Source organism: Podarcis gaigeae (assembly GCF_964106915.1).
Source record: "Podarcis gaigeae genome assembly, chromosome: 3".
Taxonomy (NCBI): domain Eukaryota; kingdom Metazoa; phylum Chordata; class Lepidosauria; order Squamata; family Lacertidae; genus Podarcis; species Podarcis gaigeae.
The window spans coordinates 69948090-69972535 of NC_139680.1; the positions used below are offsets into that span (position 1 = coordinate 69948090).

At 40.9% G+C, this 24446-nt stretch overlaps 2 protein-coding genes across 4 annotated transcripts in view; one reads left to right on the forward strand and one right to left on the reverse strand.

Moving 5' to 3' along the window:
- ACAT2 (acetyl-CoA acetyltransferase 2) overlaps positions 1–24446 on the forward strand; it is an 833137-nt gene that overhangs the window by 761473 nt on the left and 47218 nt on the right. The window lies entirely within an intron of this gene.
- The window catches only part of PRKN (parkin RBR E3 ubiquitin protein ligase), a 612533-nt gene that overhangs the window by 222056 nt on the left and 366031 nt on the right, over positions 1–24446 (reverse strand). The gene's annotated exons all lie outside the window — the stretch shown is intronic.

The window sequence follows — 24446 nt, forward strand, 5'->3', positions numbered from 1 at the left end:
TAAAATCAGATTTATCACCACCAAATCGGATATATGATAAACATTCAACAGAGAATTCATTCTCTCATACTTGATAGAGAAGAAAGGCCGGTGTAGCAATAGCGAAAGTTAAAATTTTATTTCTCCCATAGCAATTTACATGATCATGGTAATTGTTTATATAGCCCAACTTCATTCTTTATCATTACTCAGTGATACCTGAAGGCAGCTTTCACCTAAACACCCAGTGCCCCCCCCCTTTGGACCAGGCCAGACACTATGCGTGCAAATTTACTGCCATTAAAGTAAGATTAGCTAGTGTGTGCCCTGCCAAATTGTGCTCCCAGCATTCCAGACCATAACAACATCTGAACACTACAGTTTTCTCATACTTGCACTAAAGAAATTACCTCTTAGCTCTCTGAATATTAAGGAAGTTTCCCATAACCATGAGAGTTTAACCTATGATTTTAACAATTAGAAGCATCATATAAAATATTATTTATATACTGCTTAATGCCCAGATAACTTCTAAGCAGCTTACAAAACATGAAAACCAATTGCACAGTGCTAAGGACAGGATAATTAAAAAAACACCATAATTAAAATACACAATACAACAATTGCATGAAAACATTAAAATATAATGTTCGTTACTAAAATATACAATAAAAAATCACAGCACAACAATTAAAACAGGAAACGTGAGATCAAGGGGATGCCTTTGGTAAAGAGGTGCATCTTTAACAACAAATAGCATGCCACTACAAAGATGAATTTCCACATGTATTCTAAAGCAGTATAGTCTCATGAAGACTTCATCTGCTCTATTTATGAATGTCTAAATCAGTTTCATACAACACAGGAACCAAATGCTCAGTGAATTTCTCAAAATAGTAGCCACATTCCACACAGATGGGGTGTTTCAAAATCATAAGACTTAATGTCCCTGCCTTTTCCATTGCTATCTCACAGAGGAATCCTGAAAAGCCATTCTCCAAAATAATCCTATTTATTTCACTGGGATTACTTCAGGGTAAGCAAACCAAAGAACACAGCCTAAATCTGTAAAATTGCACATCTGACAAACTACACAACTGTGAGATGTTCTGCTAAAAATAGTATTCATTTTGTGAGTTTGGCCTCGTACCATCTGACACATCTTCATAAATGGGAGATGATGAACAGCTCAGAACAGCTGTAAGCTAACCTACATTTACTTACAGTGCTGTTTTTAAAGGGGGGGGGGATACATTTTGCTTATGTACATCTGTTCAGAGGATAGGAAACGAATTACCAGCTCACCATTCAAGTTATATCTGACCAACCTTTCCTTTTCACATGCCAGTGATAGGTCATAAAAGCACATGGGACTCCAGTTACAAATATATGACAGAAATCGTGACAATATACAAAAGAAGACAGGGCCCTGTTGTATGCAAGAGAAAATTTCAGCATGACAGACCCTCCAAGTGTCCCTATCTTCTAGGGACGTCCCTGATTTAGAGAAGCCATCCTGGTTTCTGATTTGATCCTGCAATGTTCCGCTTTTCCTTAGGAGATCCCTATTTTCACTGGATAAATGTTGGAGGGTGTTAAACATGTCTGGAAGTCTGTAGTGTGTAAAACAGCATGGTGCAGAGGTTGGAAGTGGGGAAGTGGTGGCCAAGGCCAGGGTTAAGCATGTCCACTACAAACTGTTCCCACTTATAGCTACTACTAACAATAGAAGAAGCATTCATCAGGGTTTTATTACATATGTTTGCATTCACTATCTAGTTGAGCCCTTAGACTCCAAGGATTTTCACAGCAGCAGAAGTGTGTGGATGAAACTTTATCTTTTAACTGAAAGGCAAGGTGAATTATGTAACTGCTCTGTTCCTTGGAGAAGTTTTACCAAAGCAGATACTGGCACTTTGTCTTTTACAGACAAACTTTACACTTGGCTTCAATAGTTCAGTTGCTTCCAGAGATCAGATAAGTTGCCAACCATCACCCACAGAACACCCCTTGTGGCCTATAAAAAGTTATAGAACTACTATTATCATTGTAGCTCCCATCTTGAGCCCTTCTAGATAAAATGTTTCTATGCCCCCAAGATTCCTTCACATAACTAAAAGTGTTTTGAATGAAATACTTTTAAACTCTTCCATTACCTCTCTTCTATTTTCAGTAGAAATCAGCTTGATTCAGAACAGATACTTCACAAAGACATAAAGTTCCCATTCAAGCTACAGTGGAGAGTGGTAGCGGTGGAAAAACAACATAAACATGCCAGGGAGTGGGGAATGATCCAGATAATGTTAAGGATGCTATGGATTTTCAGTAGGACAGCATGTAAGTCCACCCATTGAAATCAATTGGCTTTACTATGGTTGGATTACCCACATTATTGATAACATTATAGTTCAGTGTTCTTCTAAAGCAGGGGTGGCTTAACTTTTTTCAACCTGGCAGCTGTATTGATGGTCAGTCACCCCCCCTCCACATGCTGGTGGTGAACATGGCCAATGGTATGTGCACACAGAGAGACATCAGACATGTAGCATGTACGTGCATTTCCCGCATGCAGACCACAAAGTGCACACTCACCACTCCTGCAGGCACACAATTCTCCCTCCCTCCCCCCCTCTCTCACACACATACACATAAGGACGCACATAGAGATCACTCTTAAAAGGTCATCGCCACCCTAGCAGACTATGTTTTTTAGCTCCCAGTCTCAATGCTGAGCACCAAAACATTAGGATCAAGATGTGGGAGCTGGTGGGCTACTGTGAGTTAGATGCCCATCTTCAAAGAGCTCATAGGAGCAACATAGCAGGTGGTCCCTCCCATTTTTATCCTTACCACTCAAGTGAACTAGTTTAGCAACTGCGTGTAACTGCCCCCTGGCAATTCTGTGAGCTTCAGCACAGCATGAGAATGTGAATCCAAGTATCCCTAGCCTGGGAGTGCATAACCTTTGGCCCTCCAGATGGTGATGGATTACATCTCCTATCTTCTCTGGTCAATGGCCCTGTGATGGGGAGAGAGAAACTGCAGAAAATGTAAGAAGTACTTATTAATGGCACTTTTTATGTAATTTCCTCTTGAGAGTTCTCTCTCTTTTAATTCAGCTGGCTGTGGTTACCATGTGAACTTAAAAATGAGCAGTCACATCATAGGCCAGCAATGAAATAAACTCTTGTAAGAAACAGGTAAAGGGACACAGGTGGCGCTGTGGGTTAAAGCCTCAGCGCCTAGGACTTGCCGATCGAAAGGTCGGCGGTTCGAATCCCTGCGGCGGGGTGCGCTCCCGCTGCTCGGTCCCAGCGCCTGCCAACCTAGCAGTTCGAAAGCACCTCCGGGTGCAAGTAGATAAATAGGGACCGCTTACCAGCGGGAAGGTAAACGGTGTTTCCGTGTGCGGCTCTGGCTCGCCAGAGCAGCGATGTCACGCTGGCCACGTGACCCGGAAGTGTCTCCGGACAGCGCTGGCCCCTGGTCTCTTGAGTGAGATGGGTGCACAACCCCAGAGTCTGGCAAGACTGGCCCGTACGGGCAGGGGTACCTTTACCTTTACCTTTAAGAAACAGGTAATGCTCATTTGGAGAAATGTGCCAATTTACACTGTGGTTAATTGAAAACCACAAAAGAGGCATACTTCCAGAGCCAGGATAAAAGTATGAGACTTCAGTCCTGCACACATAATAGAGTAGCTCTGTTCAGAAGTTATACTCAAGCATAAGAGCAATGTGTGAGTGTGGCTGTGCCAGGTAGCCCTCTCCTCCTAGCATCATGTATGTTGCCTAGCCCTGACCCCTGGCATGTGCACATGCAGCATGAACATTTGCAGCGAGGGAATCCAGGGGTGGGGCTGGTCAATGTGCATGAAAAGAACCAGTGTCTGCTAGAGATAGATGGGAAGACATATCCCTCCTTCGTTCAGGTGAAAGCTGGCTCTGGTTCTATCCAATAGAAAAGACTCTGAGAGTGATGCAATATTCTTGCCATCCAACCAAAATTAAGTACTTGGAAGTTAGACTGGTTTCAAAGCGAGAGAGTTAAGTACTTGCTTACGGCTGGAATTCTAAAACAAACTTGCTAAAGCGTAAGCCTTCTTGAATGCAATGGGACTTATGACTGAGTAAAGCTGCATAGGATTGCATTGCATGTTTACTACTGAAATCAATGGGACCTACAAGGGCTTAATTGTTTTTTGGTTGTGCCCCCAGGTTATTTCAACCTGAGGATAGAAGCTTAAAATGCTGCAAACCTTTTAAAATGTTAATTAATTGTTAAATGTTAATTCATTCATTTTAAAATGGAAGTAAAAGGGCATTTCTTTGGTCTCAAAATAAAAAAAATATTTGGTTCTTGGCATTTACATTTGTTTTAAAATCTCTGGAGAATGAGGTGCAACAACAGTTCATTAAGCTTAATTATATTTACATTGGTAGGTGATGCTAAATGAAATGCATATTCCTTACCAGTTTGATTTGATATAAAACATGGTTTACAATTATCACCTTTGAAACAAAAATGGAACGCAAATAAATTTGGCCTTATTATTTCTAAAGCTATTTCCTAAAGGATAGGAACCAATTTTGCTTTCTTAAATAAATCAGTAGACTTAATATTTTTATTTTAAAACTTAGATGACATTTAGTCATTACTTTTGGAAGAAAACTGTCCCTTGAAAAACCTAAATTTATCTTTTGAAAGGCAGAGAAAAGTATGCTGTATTTCAAACTCTACCCTTTTAAGAACATAAGAGTTAAGCTGGGGCATCCTCTCTTTTTATCTTATTTTTACTGAAAACGATCAAAGCTTTTGGGAACACTGGAGAAGTGCTGAGCTTCTATCCCCTTTTGCCTCCAGTTCCACAATGTAGCCTTGAACTTTGCTCCCATATGTCCCTACACATGCATTAGGAAGAGGAACATAGGAACCTACAAAGCCAGACCGTTGGTCCAGCCAACTCCGTATTGCCTCCAATGACTGGCAGTGGCTCTCCAAGTTTCGAACAGGAGACATTCCCAGCTCTATGTGGAGATGCCAGGGATTAAGCTTGGGGTTAAAACAGATGCTCTGCCACTTAGCAATGGTCCTTCCACAAGACTACTTCACATCTAGTTATGTTTGCTAGACATTTTTTGTTGTTAAAAGAAAGAAGTGGCCATGGGGGAACTGATAAACCAACTAATAGAAGTCCCCCCCCCCCCAATAACTGTGTTCAGCCTTATAAAACCTTTAAAGAAATTTTGTTTCAGTACCTGACAGAAAATCTCACTTTATTTATACAGCCTCTATCCTGCCCGTCCCACTTTGGCTAATGTGCTGATGTGGCAGCTAAATCCATCACTGCCAAGTGAAACAATGTCGTCCTCTAGTGTACTTCACTTCCTACTGAACTGAGAAAAAGAAAACAACCTCTTGCTAAAAGGGATTTAAAAACCCAGGAAGACAATGTTTAAGATTCAGAACTGCCACAATGAAAGGACCTGAGGAGTCCATGTAGGAAAGGCAGTTGTGGCCCAGGCCCATTTCCACTCCCACCCCATGCTCTCTAAGCAGGGATGCAGCTAAGGAACCCAGTTGGCCAAACTTCTAAAATTATGCCTGGGAATTTACATCTCTTCTCAGTTCTGTGAGGTGCTGGCTCTTAATGCTGATTTTGACTCCTAGAAACTTGAAATATCTTTCTAGCCTCAACTGTAAGAGTGGGGTATTATTATTATTATTATTATTATTAATAATAATAATAATAATTGCATGGCACTTACAAGGTGCATCATGACTAGGGGATAATCTACAGTACAGCTGTGTCCTGTTGCTCTGGTGTTGGGATGGAAGCCATCTCTTAGGGCTCACAGTGTCCCATCTATTGTCCATACACTTTAATTAGGTATATCAAACGACACACGGGACGCGGGTGGCGCTGTGGGTAAAACCTCAGTGCCTAGGACTTGCCGATCGCATGGTCGGCGGTTCGAATCCCCACGGCGGGGTGAGTTCCCGTCGTTCGGTCCCAGCTCCTGCCCACCTAGCAGTTCCGTGCAAGTAGTGCAAGTAGATAAATAGGTACCGCTTTATAGCGGGAAGGTAAACAGCGTTCCGTGTGCTGCTCTGGTGCCAGTTCGCCAGAGCAGCTTCGTCACGCTGGCCACGTGACCTGGAAGAGTCTGCGGACAGCGCTGGCTCCCGTCCTCTAGAGTGAGATGAGCGCACAACCAAATAGTCTGTCAAGACTGGCCTGTACGGGCAGGGGTACCTTTACCTTTACCTTTATCACACGACAATGATTATGTCCTTGCTTCCCATGGTAATCAACAGTACAGTGGTACCTCGGGTTACAGACATTTCAGGTTAAAGACTCCACTAACCCAGAAATAGTACCTTGGGTTAAGAACTTTGCTTCAGGATGAGAACAGAAATTGCACGGTGGGGGCGCAGTGGCACCGGGAGGCCCCATTAGCTAAAGTGGTACCTAAGGTTAAGAACAGTTTCAGGTTAAGAATGGACCTCCAGAACGAATTAAGTTCTTAACCCAAGGTACCACTGTACAGTTCTGCTGCTGCCTATTTTGGTTTTCTCTCCCCAAAGAAAACCTGTAAGAAGGAAGCAGACTGTCTCCCTTTTTCAAAAAGTAGCTAGGTCTATTAAAACTTGTGAGAAGTCAATGACATTTCCTCTGTCTCTTATTATCAAGCAACAGTAGCCTTCAAACATCTTAAATCACCAAACCACAAGCAATTGTTTGAGCACTGAAGCAGCACAGGTTTTAGAAACAGCACCAAGATGGGGTTCCAGCGCTCTTAAGGAAAGGACCTTGTCTCTGTGAGCTGGCCTCACTATAGATGGCCATGGAATGAGGGGTGAGGCTTATCAGATTAGAAGCAAAAGTGTTAGTATTCAGGACACATCACCAAGTACACATGACATGTCAGCTGCTTACACCCCCTCCAATTCTGCCTCGCATATTACTTTTAAAGTCAAACATGAAGTGACAGAAGTGTAGAAATATCTGTATCCCACACTCTGGGAACACAACAGCTTAAAAAAAGAACACCTCTACCCAGACTTGTCAGCTGACAGTTTGCTTGCTGATGTGTTTCTTTTAAAGACATTTTCTGAGATGCCCCAATTTTAATAACTTCAGACAAGCAATAAAAGAAATATTTTCTGTAAAGCAGAATGGTAAACTCTAAAATTTAAGAATCACAAATGCTTCATTTTATGTACTCTTTCAAGCCTCCTGGGTCCCTAACATCTTGAACAAAAGTATTGTTACAGAAGTTGGGTGCCACCCCACTCTCGGCCGAGCAATCTCAGGGGGTTCCAAGGACTCACCCAGGGTCTGTGTTCCTTTGGGGAATTGAGACACAGCCATATCTTACAGCAGTCCATATCTTACAGCATGGTCATTTCAAGAAGGGCTTGCCCCCCACAGCAGTGCAGTCATGGAGTTCAAGGCATCTCTCCCAGCCCTACCCAAAATGGATCACAGTCTTTTTTCTTCCTGTCACCTCACACCCAGTTACCCTGGGTACCTTCCAAACCCCCAGTCTTTGTTCACACATCAGGGCAAAGGGGGAAGGTCAGTTGTCTTGCACTGCCAATGGCTCTCAATGGCCATGTATTGTTTCTTAACCAGATCGTTGTTGTTTTTTTCCATGGGTTAGCTCAGGAATTCCTCTGCAGCTTGTGTTTCTCCCTTCACATCCCAAATAATCAAAATCCTACCATTTATTAATTTTTAGGGTTTAGGGGGGTCCCTCCAATTGATAACAGTATTTTCAACAACCCTCCATTCTACAGGGCATCACAAAAACAGGGGGAAATAGTGACATCTACAATTTGAAGGGGGGCATTTGTGTCTCTCTTAAAAAAGTGATTGGAAAGCTCTTTACAAATACAAAGCACTCTAAAATGGAAGAAATAAAACATGGTTTCTCTCCATATGTATATATCTGCAATTGGCAGTGAAATACTTCAACAAGCAATTCTACCATAACTGGGGCACAACGTCATATGTGCTGAATGTAAATTCAATTGACTTTCCTTTCCAGCTTGGGGGGGGGGGATCCTCCACCAGCTTTGCTGTGCCCCTGGCCATGCTATTCTACACAATCTCTACTGCTTACAATAAGTCATCAGTTCTTTGTGTTGCCTTGCATTAGGAATGTTCTTACAAAGACAGAACTCAAATTTGTTGGCAAGACAAGACCATCAAAAAAGAAACTCTGGGAGGGTGTCTGAACTATTTTAGTCATTTCGGTGTGGGGAAATGTATTTATTTATTGTTTGCAGGCTTAAAAAGAGTACTTAAAAGGGGAAAAAATCCATACAAGTATCTAAAAATACAAACTATTTATATTACAGTACTAGGGAATCACAGAAAGATAGATTAAAAAAACAAGCTAAAAGAGCTTGAAGGCTGCTGGTAAGATATCTATTTATAGTAAAAATCAAAACTAGGATGGAGGAGAAATCAGTCGTAAAGGGATTTATACACAGAATTTAAGTGCCTGCTTTTGTCAAAATTGCTTGGGTGCTGCCTTTAAAAATAAAGATTGCAAAATTGTATGCAAACACACATACACTACATATGAAAGAGTCAAGCCCCTTGTAGTCCTGGAGCACAACTCCGTAAGTATTAATACATATTTTTTTCTAAACAGTTGTATGCATTGTTGTGTGTTTCCGTTTATGTGCTAGTTTCTTTAGGAAACCTGGAATGTAAATGCTTATAGCAGTGGTTTTCAACCAGTGTGCCGTGGCACACTGGGGTGCCTTGAATGATAGTCAGGGGTGCAGCGGGCAACACTGGCCCCTGTTCCTCTTTCCTTCCCTCGCTTCCTCTGATGTCCTCTCGCATCTCTGCCTCCCAAGGGCTTGCACAGCTGTTTGTTGCAGCAGCCCTGGCTACAAGCTCCTCAGGTGAATGATACTTCTGGGGCTGGCCAGGGAGTGCTTCCCAGGCCCCTGTGGGGCAGTGTGAGGAGGCACCTCTCTTTGGGGCCTGAGGGGTGCAGCTCAGAGACCTGGGGTGGCAGCTGCAGCTGCCCAGAGGACTCCTAAGGAAAGAGGAGAGGAGATGAGGCTGAGGGAACACTCCATAAGGGAGTGTGTTCAAAAAGGGGCTGCTGGCTCAGCAGGTAAGAGGTGACATAACTGGACTCTTAAGTCCCACAGGGGCGCCGCAAAAAGAATGTAGTTGGTAAAGGGAGCTGTGGACCCAAAAAGGTTGAAAACCTCTGGCTTATAGTATTATATGTATACTTTTGAAAAAAAAAACTTGTTTCTTGTCAAGTTAAGAATTAGAAAACATCTGTGCAGAAAAGTTTGACACTGAGATTTTCAGAAAATCCCATCCCTAGTCAAAAACAATAGTTACAGCACTGCAGAATAGACACTAGCACCTGAGCTTTTGTATTAACTTGAGGAACATATATATATTTCCATGGCATGGAGTGAAATCAAACATAACTTTACCATAATAAACAAGCAGTTGTGCAAGCTGCCGTGAAAGACTTAATTGCTATCAAATATGAGATGCATTCCGACTTTTGCAGCCCCACCTACAACCTGTGAAATAGCATTCTTCATTAAAATTCTCAGAGTATAGGGGAAAGTTTTTATATAGTTAAAGTATTGGGGGGGGGGGGTTACCAGTAAAGGTGGAACTACAGAAACGTTTCCTATCAATTTCTTACTTGCTTTTCTTGCTGCTGTTGTTGTTGCTGCTATTTATTTGTTTGTTTTCACAGAAATTTCCCCAGCCATTTGAAGCAGCTGAAAGCAGCCTTCCATTTTGCCCAGTAATGCATCTGTTGGAACAACGTTGATCAGCCTGATCTGCTATCCTTCCCCCCCCCCCCCAGCAATGCATCTGGAATGATGCTAAATAATGACATAGAAATAAAGAGCAACCTAGTCACCTGCAGTTTTTTTCCCCAGCCAGGAAGTTCTGCAACATAAAAGGTGTGGGCAGGAATGGAAGGAAAAGGAACTAGGCCATCCAAGGATTGGGAAATTTTCTGTATCTCTCCCCCACAGCACCCACATTAGTTAAAAAAATGTCCTGTTTTGTGGCTGTTTTTTATTTTTGTTTTTTCCATCTCTGTATTCCCACCAAATATGAATAACTTTTACCATGCTTGATAATTTATTCAGTTCCATATTCCTCACTAGAAACAGATATGGAAGGCCACTATTAGTGTGCACATTTTTAGTAACTTTACTGTGGAACAGGACCTGTCCAATAGTACAGACTTCTGGCCACTGATATGACCCACAGTCTTGGTTCTGCCTACCCAATTATAGTTTACAAAATCACAACAAGTTCACAATATGAAGTGTTCAAATGAGCTGTTTAAAGTGTCAGCCTGAAGCACTGATCTATGACATCAGTAGGTGACATTTTGTTGCATGGGTAGAACCCAACTGGTGCTTTTGCACTCACAAAAGGGCTTTTGATCCAGTGGAGGCATCTACTAACGGTAGAGGATAGGGACAGTAGTACCATGTGTTATGGGGCAGAACCGTGAAGCTGTCCTCCCAACATCAGTATCACTGTTGACTGAGGTGGGCCAGAAGCAACATCAACATTGGGACCATGCAGGTGCACCAGCAGGAGCACTGCTGCCAGTCTGACACTCCCATTACTGCACCTGCTTGGCACCAAGCTTGCTGCTGCTCCACCCCATGCCTGTCTGGGTAGGCAGCAGCAATTCCAGTGTCAGGAGATCAGCTCTATGGTTCCATCCTACTATATGTGCTGCTAGTGGAGAGGAGGCAACTTCTGCCAATTACTCCTTCCACTCTGCTCTGTGGGTGGGGGGTTGTCCTTCAACTCTCTGGAGATTACTTTTGAAAAGTGCTTTGAATTGGGAAGGAGAAACCAACAGAAGCTGTGACAGATTTCTCCACACCTAAAGCAATGCATTGATTAATGTCAGAGTTTGCAGACCGGCATGGAACTAGTCTGCTTAAATCCCTGGAGAAAAAGTAATACTATAGCTGAGTACAACCCACTTGCGTAAACCTGCTGAAAGGGACCATAGTTCTTCCTTCACAGTTAATACTGTATGTTTGCTTCTGAGAGGCACTAAATGGAATCTCAGCCAAGGCTCCCCCCACAAAAAAACCCCTGCTGCCTAGACCTTGAAAGCATTTCCCTTCATGTTTACTCTAGTTATTTATACAGACAACTTTTATAGTAAAAGGTCACTCACGTTACGAGTCATAGATATTTCAAAGGCAGAAAGCTTATCTGTGGTTGTTAGAACTGGCAGGCCTTTTCTTTAGCAAGAAGAAAACACCTTCAGTTATGTCAACAGGGTGAGCATGAACAAGTGAAATTAAAAAAAATAAATCCTCCGCTTCGCTTTAATTTTAATGATGAAATTATTAAACTTTCAGGTGTTAGCTGATATGTAAAGGTAATTAGAAATCACACAAATTTTTAGTAATATGGTAACAATTTCATACAGAACAACCAATGCATCATGTTATGCCGTGTAGCAGTTCTGAGAAAATTTTAATCTAAAGGATATAGAGGCTTACCCAGGGGGTGGGGATTGTGAGGGGGTCAGGGGGGAATAATATATTTCTGAGGATTGAAGAATCAGTGCTTTGAATATGGAAACCCAGGCTCTTTTTTGACTGTTTACACACAGGGTCATGCAACCAACAATAATTTTAGCAAACAGAAAGCGACAGAATCCTTTCCTTCCCATGAGGGCAAAAAGGCTTGCGGGGCTCCTTTGTGCCCTTGTTTAATCTGTGACACTGCAATTAGAATTTGTCACTGTAGGAGCTACATCTGATGTTACAGCCTGAAGCACAGCTGAACCAAAATAAACAATCTGCTCCATTCTGCTTAGACTAATACGACAGTGATGTAGACTCAAGAGCAGCAGAAACTGCCAAACAGGCTGCTGCACTACTCTTTTACACACACATACACACAGGTAGTGAAAAGGCATACTACTAATGTTCACATGAGAATTAAAATCACCCCTGTTTGTTTTTTAAAAAACTATATGGTCTGCGACCTACAAACCTTGGACAGCTCCCATGTGCCAGTCCCTGGATGAACCTTGCTGGATTTTTATATTCAATCTTAGAGTGTTACACTAGAGCAGTGATTCCCTGTTGGTGGTCTGAGGACTCCAGGGGGTCCATGTAACCCACCCAGGGGGGTCCGTGGCACTATTCACATAACAAAAGCTACTATAGCAATATGATTTTTTTTAAAATTAGGGTCCATGGCTTGAGCTTCGTAAAACTAGGGGTCTGCAGTACTTACCGCAACTAACTGGGAACCACTGCACTAGAGTGACAAAGAGACAGAGCAGTTCACCGATTGTCCCAGTTTAATGCAATTTCCTTTCCCAAGAAACCCTCCAGTTTTTAGGAACTCTTTTTATGCAGAAAAGCACTAAGTGACCTGAGCTGATCATGTGATTGTTAAAGTTCTGTTTTATTGCTGAGGATTATTTGCATTGTTTTTCTGCAGCTTTTCGCACTACTATTTGATTGGAAGTCACCTTGTTTTTCTATTAAGGAGATGTAGAAGAACAGAAAATAAACCAAAAAATAAATAATTATGCTTTGTTTTTCCTTCCCTAGCATTAGCGTCTGTTCCCACCAAAGGTTCCAGGGCTTTTGGTGAAGGCTATGGAGGGCATGTGCAAAGTGCCTTTCCTGACCACTAAGTAATGACTAGCTTCAACACAGATCAGACAGACATGCTTTCTATGTCAGAGAGCGTGATCCTATCAGGCCTGAACTTCAGATGTTTAGATTTAGAAATGAAGGTTGGAAACAAACAATGGGAACACGGGGACAGCATGGAAGCCAGTTTCTTTACGCTTCACAAAACCTGTGTAAACACTCAGTGATCAAGGCTGCAATCCTAAACAGACGTGCCAGAACTTATGCCATGCTGAACTCAGGAGGTGTTAGTCTCCTTGTATTTCTGCAAACCTCTGGTTTACCCCATGTGTGTGTGTGTATATGTGTGGTGCCATTTGGCTGCATAAGGATTGGCACTCCCCTAAGGGCATTGCTAGTCAAAGGTATTATGACTGACCACTGAAGAGGTAACATCCAAATTCTCTAAGCAGTATATTATTTAAGTTTTCATAATTCCCTACAAGTGACCTCAACCCCCACCTGCAAACTTATCAGCTGTTAGAAAGCATGGTGTTCTTCTATAGGAAGGCGCCACCTTTTCTCATGTGACACTGCACCCCCCCAAACCAAATCAAGTACATCAGAATAACCAGTGTTCGAAACATATCTCAAAAACAGCTAATCTCAATTTGCATTTGTTTTCCTGCGCGCTCTCTCTCTCTTTACCCTTAGGCTGCCACGCTTTTCTGCTTCTATCATTCTGACAGCCAGAAGCTAGAGGTTTTACTTTTGTCCCCTGCGCTTCATAGTGAATGTATATCAGACACAAAGCAAGCAGGACAGAGCTCTGAACTGTCAGTTTGACTATGTCATGGGAACAGAGCAGGAGAGAGGCAGCCCATATGAATCTCAACTTGATGGGTTTTATTAGAATAGCCTTTTTCCCTCTCCCTTGTGTCATTATAACAAAGGTGTCAGCTTTGGAATGTCCTCAATTCCAGTGTCAAGCAGGGAGCTGCTTCTCACATCACTTTGAAAAAGACCTGTAAGGTCAGAACTGCAACATTCACAATTCCTTTGGAAGGAATATGAAACAAGAGGCAGGGCAGCCAAGCTGCCCCCTCCCCCAGTTATTGTTGGACTACAACTCCCATCATCCCTGACCATTGGCCATATTGACTGAGGCTGATGGGAACTGAAGCCCAACAACATATAGAAGGCTATATATTGGCTACTCCAATGAGAAACACTCTGGAAGTATCTTTTAGGGCTGTGGTTAATTTCAAGCATTGCTTTTTCTCACAGAGATCGTTTATCAGCATCCTATCAGGTCACCTCCTCCCCCAAGCTGACTCTTAATGTGTTAGAACACAAAATATTACAACAACAAATCATTATGTAAAACACAAGACCTCTAGATATAAAATAGCAGCACTAGCAGTCTCAGCAAACTAGAACACACTTGGGAACATTCAAATATTTACTAGAATTTTTTTTTTAAGTTCCAGTTACAGATAGGTAGCCGTGTTGGTCTGCCATAGTCAAAACAAAAAAAATTCCTTCCAGTAGCACCTTAAAGACCAACTAAGTCAGTTCTTGGTATGAGCTTTCGTGTGCATGCACACGTGTATCTGAAGAAGTGTGCATGCACACGAAAGCTCATACCAAGAACTGACTTAGTTGGTCTTTAAGGTGCTACTGGAAGGAATTTTTTTTAAGTGTTCAGGTAGATACAACTGGCCCCTTTTCTGCTGGTTATTTAGGAGGCGAGAATTTCAAAGTGATGAGATCACTATAGCATAGTTAAACTTTGTAGCAGACACAAATTATGTACGCAGCAACATGTGGATGGCAATACAAGTGTCCTCTTACAGTATTCAAGATATGTGTCAGCAGGCATCCACATGTTCCAGCTTCCTCAAAAAGATGTTCAGAACACCATGCAAACCTTCTTTGGGACAAGTATTGTGTGAAGGCTGTGCCTCTTCAAGGTGGCTGTGCGCATTCCCTATATCATATACTTAAAACAGAGCATTGGGTCTGAAAGGCCAAGGGAAAGTTGTTGCTTTCACTTTCACTGCAGCATTGTTACCTGACCACCCTAAGTGGGCAGCAAAGGTGAAAAGTGAGGGTTGGGTCTGACTTTCACATATAGGCACATCTGTGCTTGAGTTTCTAGTAATCTTACTGTGTTTTACAAATCCAATATTACGTATTCAGGCAATGTGACTCCTTAAACTAAACCTTTCTTTCTTTCGTTTGCAGGGGGAGGGGGGTAGTATTCATTAGGTTTATAAGAATCCAAAATGAACAGGGTTTCTAGTCCCTTAAGAATGAGCAAACTACACCTGTGGAACTTCCATCAGACAGAGTTGTTAAAGAAACAAGAACTCCATATCAATTTTGAAATAAAGCATCTCACCATAGCCAGGAGCCTTTCAGTGTTTTTGGATACTATTTCTCCCGTTAGTACAATGGTATTCCCAAGCACTGAAGTTGACAGAAACATTATATTCTACCTCTAGATGGGGCTAATGTCCAAAGGACATTGTCCTGTTTTATTTTTTAATAAGAAAGAGGCAATTCACCAAGGAACCTGAAATCAAACATCATGGGTTTGTGAAATATTTTAACCTCGCTATACTTTTAATGCATATTACCTCTGCTCCTCATAGTTGACAGAGCATGAAGTTAATGTCATATAATTCAATTATTCCCTGTTCTCTTTCTTTCCTCAACATTCAGCCCAAACATTTAAAGGATGCTGCTGAAGTTAACTGAAGAACATGTCTAAAAAACAACTATCAGAAAACAGCAGTGATTTGTATTTCATGAAGCGATCAGCAGATAAATCAGAAAATAGCCAAAAAGAAGAATATTAAGAAAAAACTGGGAATAATGGGGATTGGAATTTATTATATGTGCTTATAAAGAGAGATTTCTATTTAAAAACCTATTATTAAGCATATTGTATACTTACTTTCATAGAGAAGAGATTTTTTTGAGTTTCTGTGGGATGTTTATATTTACATTTATATTTTTGTGGTATATTTATGACATATGCAGTATTGTATTCAAGGAAGGAAGAGACATTAGTGAGATTGAACTTGAATCAGGATGTTTCTAATAAGCTCATTATGCATGTAAATTGATAGAAGCATATTTAAAGAAGTGAAGAAACAGCAAATATCTCAGCTTGCTTTTCATTAGGGGTCATTCACATATCATTGAGGCCCAAGTCCCATCAGGGAGCCTGCACCATGGCCAATCACTGGAGCCCTATGGCCTTCTTCCTTCTCACTGTGATCACTGCCACTTCAAGCAATGAGAACTATTCATGTTCTTAGATTGCAGATCCTATCATTTCTATTAGGAAATGCTGGCTTTGGCTAATGGGAGTTGAGAACCCAACAACAGGTCCCCCAGATATGGGAAAACTACTTTATGACATGAGAAAGTGGTTCTTAACAAAGTGAGGAATCAAAGGAAAGAAGTAGATAGAATAATTAGAAATAACACCCCAGAAGGTATTTTGGGCATCATGGTTAATAAGCAGGCAGTTTCAGGGGACCAGCATGTTGGCACATTTTTGTAAGAACTGGAAAGCAACTGCTGAAGCTTCTGGTTGTCCAGGGAGCAACCTGCATGAGACAGCCAGAACCCAAGCTGTGTTGGATGCCTGACAGCTCAGTCAGTCATCAAGAGATATAGATAAGTACTCTCAAGGAAGGAAATAAATAGCAAATAATGCAGTCTGACTGGTTGTAAATGAATTAAAAAGTGGCTGTTCTCTGAAACCACCCCTGGAGATTGGAACCACTATAAAATAAATGCCTCAGTACCCATCACACTAATAGCCATTGCTCATAAAGATACCATGGTCAATGGTATCAAAACTGAAAATAAGCCTGATACCTGGTTTTGACTTCAAGACAATCTATGAATGAGGCTGGGTCCAAGAGGACTGATAAGGCAGGAAGGAGATGTGACTTTTCTGTTTGCTATAACAATGATCACTTCACTGCTTAAGCCAGGAGGATGGAAAACTGTATTAATATTACAAATATAAATGTTAATACCGTATTTAGCATAATATTTAGCCGTTAAAATAACACATTGGTTCTCTGTGCATCACTTTACAGCTTTTTGCTGTGAGCCTGTGAGATGCTCAGTCTGGGCCATTAGGATTCACTTGACAATTTTCCGACCACCAAAAGTGACACCTTTCAACTTGGGAGAAGTGTTGAATGGGTGGGAAGGGATAGCACAATGGAGGCAAAACAGATTGATAAATCCAAATTTAAACCAGTCCTCTCTCTTAAATTCAAGATTCTGATTCTCATTAATGTATCCCTGACATGTGATGTTTGAAACTGAAGCTGTTGTTTCTGTTATGTGTTTCTTCTTTCTATATGAATAAATACCTACTCATGCAAAATTGCTCTATAAGGTTATGGACAGAACATGTGGAAACAGAGGGAAAAAAGAATAGGCACAATCTAGAAAATGTAAATTTTAGCTGAAGTCCAGAAGTTGAACTGGAAGAACCAGGAAGCCTCTTTTATTTAGATTAGAGTTGACCCATCTTCAAGTTAAGAAATAAAAAATCTCATAGTGAACTGGGTTTTAGTAAATAGTCTTCTTGTTATGCCCCAATAACACAGGATAAAAGTTAAACTTAAAAGCTTAAACCTAACATCCCAGATACCTATGAATGTCCAAGGGTCTCTGTGCAAACAGAGAAAAAGACTGCAGAGCTTAAATCTGTTTGGGTATCATAAATGTTTGCTTCTGAATGCCCGGCATTTGTTATTTTCTTAACTCACTGTGACTCCACCCTCACTGAAAGATTTCCTGTTGCAGTACTGAAGCTACAAAAGCAAAAATGGCAGTGTGGATACCACTTCTAATATTCTTTATTCTGCTAAGGAAGAAAGGAAATAGCAAAACATCAGAAGAGGAAGCAGCTGATGAATAATGTATACTGGTTCCTTTGCCTAGAAATCCTCTTCACTTTCCATTTATATGTCTATTTTAGTTTCTCTAGGACACTGTTAAAAGGTACAAGGGGAATATATATGTGTATGTGTAGACACACACACACACATAAACTGCTGCGGGGGATTTATTCTAACAAAACATTTCTAGGGTGCATTTTTAAACTACAAATGTACTCCCAACTGAAATTTAGGATCAAAACAGAAAATGGCATTGCTGCTTTTTACCTAACACATACAGGTTAAACAATCAAGCATTGATTGATATTGGTCCTTAAACCTCTTACTTCAGTTCTTTTTCATATCCTGCGGCTCCAATTTGCATCTGTTAAAATCAATGTAAGTACCGGTAATTTCAATACATGTAAGCACATTAAACACTATGCTCAGTTGCAGTCTATATGCTTAAACAAAAATACTGTGGTCATATAAAAGGGACAACCTTGCCAAAATTAAGCAACTGATTTCAATGTTAGGTTTAAGCATATGCTTAACTCTCCTACTAAAATACATAGACTTAACCCATCATGCTGAATCTGTTAAGAATGGTATGGTGGACTTGAACATGCAGAAGCGTCTCTAGGATGGCAGTATTCAGATAGCAGTACATTCACCAAAGGCAAAGCCCACAGTTGAACGGCTTAGGCCCAGGATACCTTGAAAATCTCTTTGTCCTGTACATCCCAAGCCAATACCTGAGATCATATTTTGTTGTTGTTTAGTTGTTTAGTTGTGTCCGACTCTTTGTGACCCCATGGACCAGAGCACACCAGGCACTCCTGTCTTTCACTGCCTCCCACAGTTTGGTCAAACTCATGCTGGTAGCTTCGAGAACACTGTCCAACCATCTCATCCTCTGTCGTCCCCTTCTCCTTGTGCCCTCCATCTTTCCCAACATCAGGGTCTTTTCCAGGGAGTCTTCTCTTCTCATGAGGTGGCCAAAGTATTGGAGCCTCAGCTTCACGATCTGTCCTTCCAGTGAGCACTCAGGGCTGATTTCCTTAAGAATGGATACGTTTGATCTTCTTGCAGTCCATGGGACTCTCAAGAGTCTCCTCCAGCACCATAATTCAAAAGCATCAATTCTTCAGCGATCAGCCTTCTTTATGGTCCAGCTCTCACTTCCATACATCACTACTGGGAAAACCATGGCTTTTACTATATGGACCTTTGTTGGCAAGGTGATGTCTCTACTTTTTAAGATGCTGTCTAGGTTTGTCATTGCTTTCCTTCCAAGAAGCAGGCGTCTCTTAATTTTGTGGCTGCTGTCACCATCTGTAGTGATCATGGAGCCCAAGAAAGTAAAAGCTCTCACTGCCTCCATTTCTTCACCTTCTATTTGCCAGGAGGTGATGTTACCAGTGGCCATGATCTTCGTTTTTTTGATGTTGAGCTACAGACCATATTTTGTGCTCTCCTCTTTCACCCTCAATAAACGGTTCTTTAATTCCTCCTCACTTTCTGCCATCAAGGTTGCGTCATCTGCATATCTGAGGTTGTTGATATTTCTTCCAGCAATCTTAATTCCGGCTTGGGATTCATCCAGCCCAGCCTTTCGCATGATGAATTCTGCATATAAGTTAAATAAACAGGGAGACAAAATACAGCCTTGTCGTACTCCTTTCCCAATTTTGAACCAATCAGTTGTTCCATATCCAGTTCTAACTGTAGCTTCTTGACCCACATAGAGATTTCTCAGGAGACAGATGAGGTGATCAGGCACTCCCATTCTTTTAAGAACTTGCCATAGTTTGCTGTGGTCCACACAGTCAAAGGCTTTTGCATAGTCAATGAAGCAGAAGTAGATGTCTTTCTGGAACTCTCTAGCTTTCTCCATAATCCAGCGCATGTTTGCAATTTGGTCTCTGGTTCCTCTGCCTCTTCTAAATCCAGCTTGCACTTCTGGGAGTTCTTGGTCCACATACTGCTTGAGCCTTCCTTGTAGAATTTTAAGCATAACCTTGCTAGCATGTGAAATGAGTGCAATTGTGCGGTAGTTGGAGCATTCTTTGGCACTGCCCTTCTTTGGGATTGGGATGTAGACTTATCTTCTCCAATCCTCTGGCCACTGCTGAGTTTTCCAAACTTGTATTAGTGGGTAAGTAAGTTCTAATATGCACATGAGTCTAGGACTGTGGATCTAGTTAGTTCATACCAGAAGAAATGAAGAATTTCTCAAGCATCCCTGCATGTACAATGTATGTGTGCCAGAATCAAAATACCCCCCATCTCATTCAAAGACTGAACTTATAGCAAGCCAGAAAAGGGGGGGGGGGGAATGAAACCTGAGGAATCACTGCTAGAGCACAATGAGCACATTTATTTTTTTAAAAAAATACTTAATTTAATCTCCATTTTTAAATTTCATTTTATAGCACCTCCTCCAAAAAACTCCTCCAAAAGCTAACATAGAAAAATGAAGGACAATGTTTCAACCAAGGACGGATACCAAAAAACCCAATACAACCCTATTTAATTAACCCCATTGAAGCAAATTAAATACTCATTGTGTTTCATGGAATCAGCACTACAGTTTTGACATTTCTTTAATGCCAAGCTCTTGATTTTCTTTTTTTGAAGTAAAATTTTTGTTTTTACTCTATTTTTTAAAAATAACAGAAATATTTCTTTGAGCACAGTTAGCAATTTCTTTGAGGAATGCACAAAAATAATATTGGGAAAATGAAAGAGAGGGGGAAATGGCCGGCTACAGCACTGTGCTGTTCAAGCATTACAGCTTTCTGTTCTTCAGAACTGCATTCCCATAGTGGCTTAGGTCACTAATGAAAAATGAGGTTGTTGATTTTAGCCTGGTCTCCTGAGGACCACAACACAAACCACACAGTTCAACACAATTAGCAGTTTATTCAGCAGAGACACAGCTTTGGCATAGCAGGATTTCTCAACATCATGATGAAAGAAGCTTGTCAGAGCTGCAGATTGAAACATGTACATTTATGCTATTAGAACCAATATTTTCTGGGTCTAATCAGGGGCAGGGGGAAAGTGACTGTAAAAATGGGGCGGCTGGATCTGTCCTCATGGCTGTTTGTTCTGTTTTAATGCCCCATTTTAAATATGTGCTGTTGGTGAACTCTAAAATGACTGATAGGTTCTTCTCTCATAGCCCCACCCACTTCTCAGAAGCTGCAAACCAACGGTAGCCTTTTTGCTGTTAATATTCTCTACACTAATGTGTATTTATTAATCTGAGTTCACTCAACACAGGGACATATAAGAACTCGGGGGTGGAGGGAGTCTAATGTGTCAGATCAACATTATTCAAGCTCCCTTGTCTTCACATCACCATTTTTAAACCATTATTGTGAGACAGCTCAACTATTAAGTTTTTTTTTAAAAAAAATCTTGAGTCTTATTACAATATATAAAGGGGTTTTTGTTTTTGTTTCTTCTTACCCCTTTAATTTTTTTACTTTTTGAAAAAATAAAATAAATTTTAACTGATTTTTTAATTTTTCATTAATTTTAAGTCTTTAACTTCACCTTTTCAAGTTAACTTCATTATTTGTCCTTGCCTTTTAATTTTGAACTCCCACTCTTATTCTATTTATAACATTTTGCCTCCACTTTCATTTTTAACCTTAAATTCTTTGTAAAAAATTGTTTAATTTTCTTTTTCTATTATACTTTCAACTTTTCTACACACAAACATCCTCCCTTCTCCTCCCCCCCCCACAAATATAAGCCCCCACCCTGGTTTGTTTCTTGCGTGTTTACACATTGGTCTATGTTTCTTGCTCATCTGCCAATCTATTTGCTTGTCTGTCCCTCACTTGGCCATCTTCACTGATATGGCTACTGCAGCCTGGGAGAAATTTGCACTAAAATATTGATGAATTTTTCTGAGGACTTTTTTCTTTTTAAAAAATCACAAACTGTCATGAAAATGTGGGGACCTAACTTAGAACTGGAAAAGTGTGAAACTGAGAGAAATAAAAAATTGACAAATTCACCCATTCCTAGTTGTACATACTTAATTAGCCAAAAAATTCAAATGAAGTAACATTTTGAAGCAAATTTAGTGACTCGTGCTTGGGGAAACAGTGGATAAATTTTGAAGAAAGCCAAAAGGAGTTTCAGTAACACTGGCATTTGCTTGGTGTAGCAGCTGCCTGGCAAAACAAGACTAGTTTGAGCTGCCTGAGTATGCAATTTATGTATTAGAAGCTTATGTGGTAAGAAAATACTTCTGATCTTCTTTGGAAACATTTAGCTGTTTTCTCTGGGCAACATCCACATTTTATATAATTGCTTTATATGACTCTTACAATTTTATTTTGTTAATAATGCTTTTGCAATATGCCGGCTGCTTATCACAGCCAGCAGACTGCTTATACTTGATTATGCCTGATCCTTCTTGAAAGAATAAACTATTTTATCAACAACTGACTTAAAGCTAACAGGACTTGCAATGGTGCAAAGTTGTAAAGACAAGCTGGGAACTCTAAACTCTTTACAATGTTTATTAAGGTCTGAATGATGCCAAGAAATGCATTATTTATCAGCTTAGCACTTGATTAGGTGTTAAATAGCTGTCACAAGAGATTTCAGCAGTAACTGGGTTGACTTCCAGCAACTGTCACATTATAGTGTGATCTAGGATAGAGAACCGTAGGGGAAAGACACACCATAGCATGGCTAGTGCTGCTTTTCTCCCTGTGGGTCCAAGCTGGGGAAGAATAAAAGCGTTTGGGATCTGGCGTGATGGAGGAGGGATGGGCCTCCGTCTGATTCTGCCATTGCCAGAAGGAGCATCTGTTGTATTCTGGAGGCTGGCCTAATGTTAGGTTAAGAGCACAAAGAGGTAAGATGTGCCAGAGAAGAGTAGGTAACACTAGCTGGTAAGGAAAGGCTATTCATGCATAAACTATGCAGCAGGACTATGCATATGTGGTCCTCCAGGTGTCATTGGAATACAACTCCCATTATGAATGACCACTGGCAATGCTGAAGGGACACAGGTTCTCCATCCCTATTACACAGGGAAGCCCGGGAGCAAGGAAGGAACAAGATAAGGTAGTGAATCTGAGAGCTTCACACCAACAGTGCTGCATTGCACAGAAAGATGTGTTGGCAGAAAAAGTAGGCCATCAACCACTTATGCAACTGGGTGAACAATTCCAGGGCCTAGGAAGAACTAACAGCAGCAATGGTGAAGCTAGCTAATTGAGACCTTGGGATTAATGGTCGCCATGGGGTATGATGTCAAGTTCTGCAAGAGGGCTTCTAACTACCCTTGCTCTAGGTGGGACCTGAAGAACACTGACATGTGGCTGGAATTAATTGGGCCAAACACTGAGAAGAGGCCAGATTCAAGTACAACCAAGGAGTATGCCATAGGATGCAATGCAGTTTCACACATGTGTGTGAACATTACCGTGGGCTTCATCCCCACACCTTTTGCAATAGGAACCCGTCCTGCTTTTGTGGCTGCCAGGGCTTTGACCCCAGAGCCCCACAAAATGCTGGCAGCAGAAACGGGGGGGGGGGGACCACCCAGCAGCAGAACCCATTATTAACCCATTATGCTCTTTAGCCCCATCACCAATCAAACTAGGGGCCCTATACTCCCCTCCTTCAACGTTATCTGGACCAGCAAGCTGTTCAATATTTCTGGGAAGGTTTCATGCGGGGTTTCGGGATCCTATACTATGAAGAAATAAACATACACACACACCTTTAATTGCTACACTCCAATGAAACAAAAAACAGTTTGCCAACCATATAAATAAAAAATCTGAGCAAACACAGTTGCATGCTTTTTACTCAATTTATCATCTGAACATGAAGGTAGAAGTTAGAAATACTATTCACCAATACGACACGGAGGAGAAGTTTTTAAAAACTAAAAAAAAAACATTTTCTTTTTCCTAATTTTGCTAAGAATAAAAAATAGTAAGGGAAAATAAAGGAAAAGATTTGGAAGCATTCCTGTGACTTCCTCTCTGCAAACTACCTCTGTCTCTGCTTTTCAAAAATGTATATTTAGGGTGTCTTCTGTCTTCATCTTTAAATGTTTAAAATATGCCTTCTTAATGATTATATAATTTTCTCTCATTCACTAAAAGCATATTAACAGGTTAAGTAGCTACACATCTTGCTTTTGTCTAAATTAATTAGGCTTAACATTCTAATGGATAAAAGAGGTTATTTTCACAGAAGCAGTTTTGGACAAATTAGGAGAAAGATGCCTGTCCATCCAGAACATTAGAAAAAGAAGAAGGTCATCTTAGTCAAACACTAGAAGCAAATACAAAAGGGAACAAGTTATCTAACTTTCAAATATAAATGAAACAGGCAGGAATTGTTCACAGCTTCAGTGAAGCACTCTTTTATATCCTGATGTAATGGAAAGGATGATAGGCCAGATGTAATGGAAAGATTTTGGAAGAAAATATTACAGGCGTACATTTGACCCTGTCTTTCCGCTTGAGATGCATGAGATGAGATGCTGGTGAAACAGTTGGGGAAAACCCAGAATGCTCTGAATTATAGGAAGTCACAGAGTGGAGAAATGTTAGCTCTCTGATTCCTCTGAATACTGGTAATAAATAAAACTCAAGCAAGCAATTGTGATGATACTTTCTGAACACATGAATGGAGAGGAACAATGGGCAGAGATGGACTGTGATGTAAAGGATAAGGAGTTGGACTCTGAATTTTTGAGACCTTCATTTTAAACCCTACTTGATCATGAAACTCTGCATGCAGTCCTTTGGAGAAATCACTTTCTAACTGTTAGGAAATATAAAATGGGCAATAGTAGTATTCATGAACAGCCTTCTGTGAGATAAATGACAGGCCTGTTTTGCTTGGATAAAA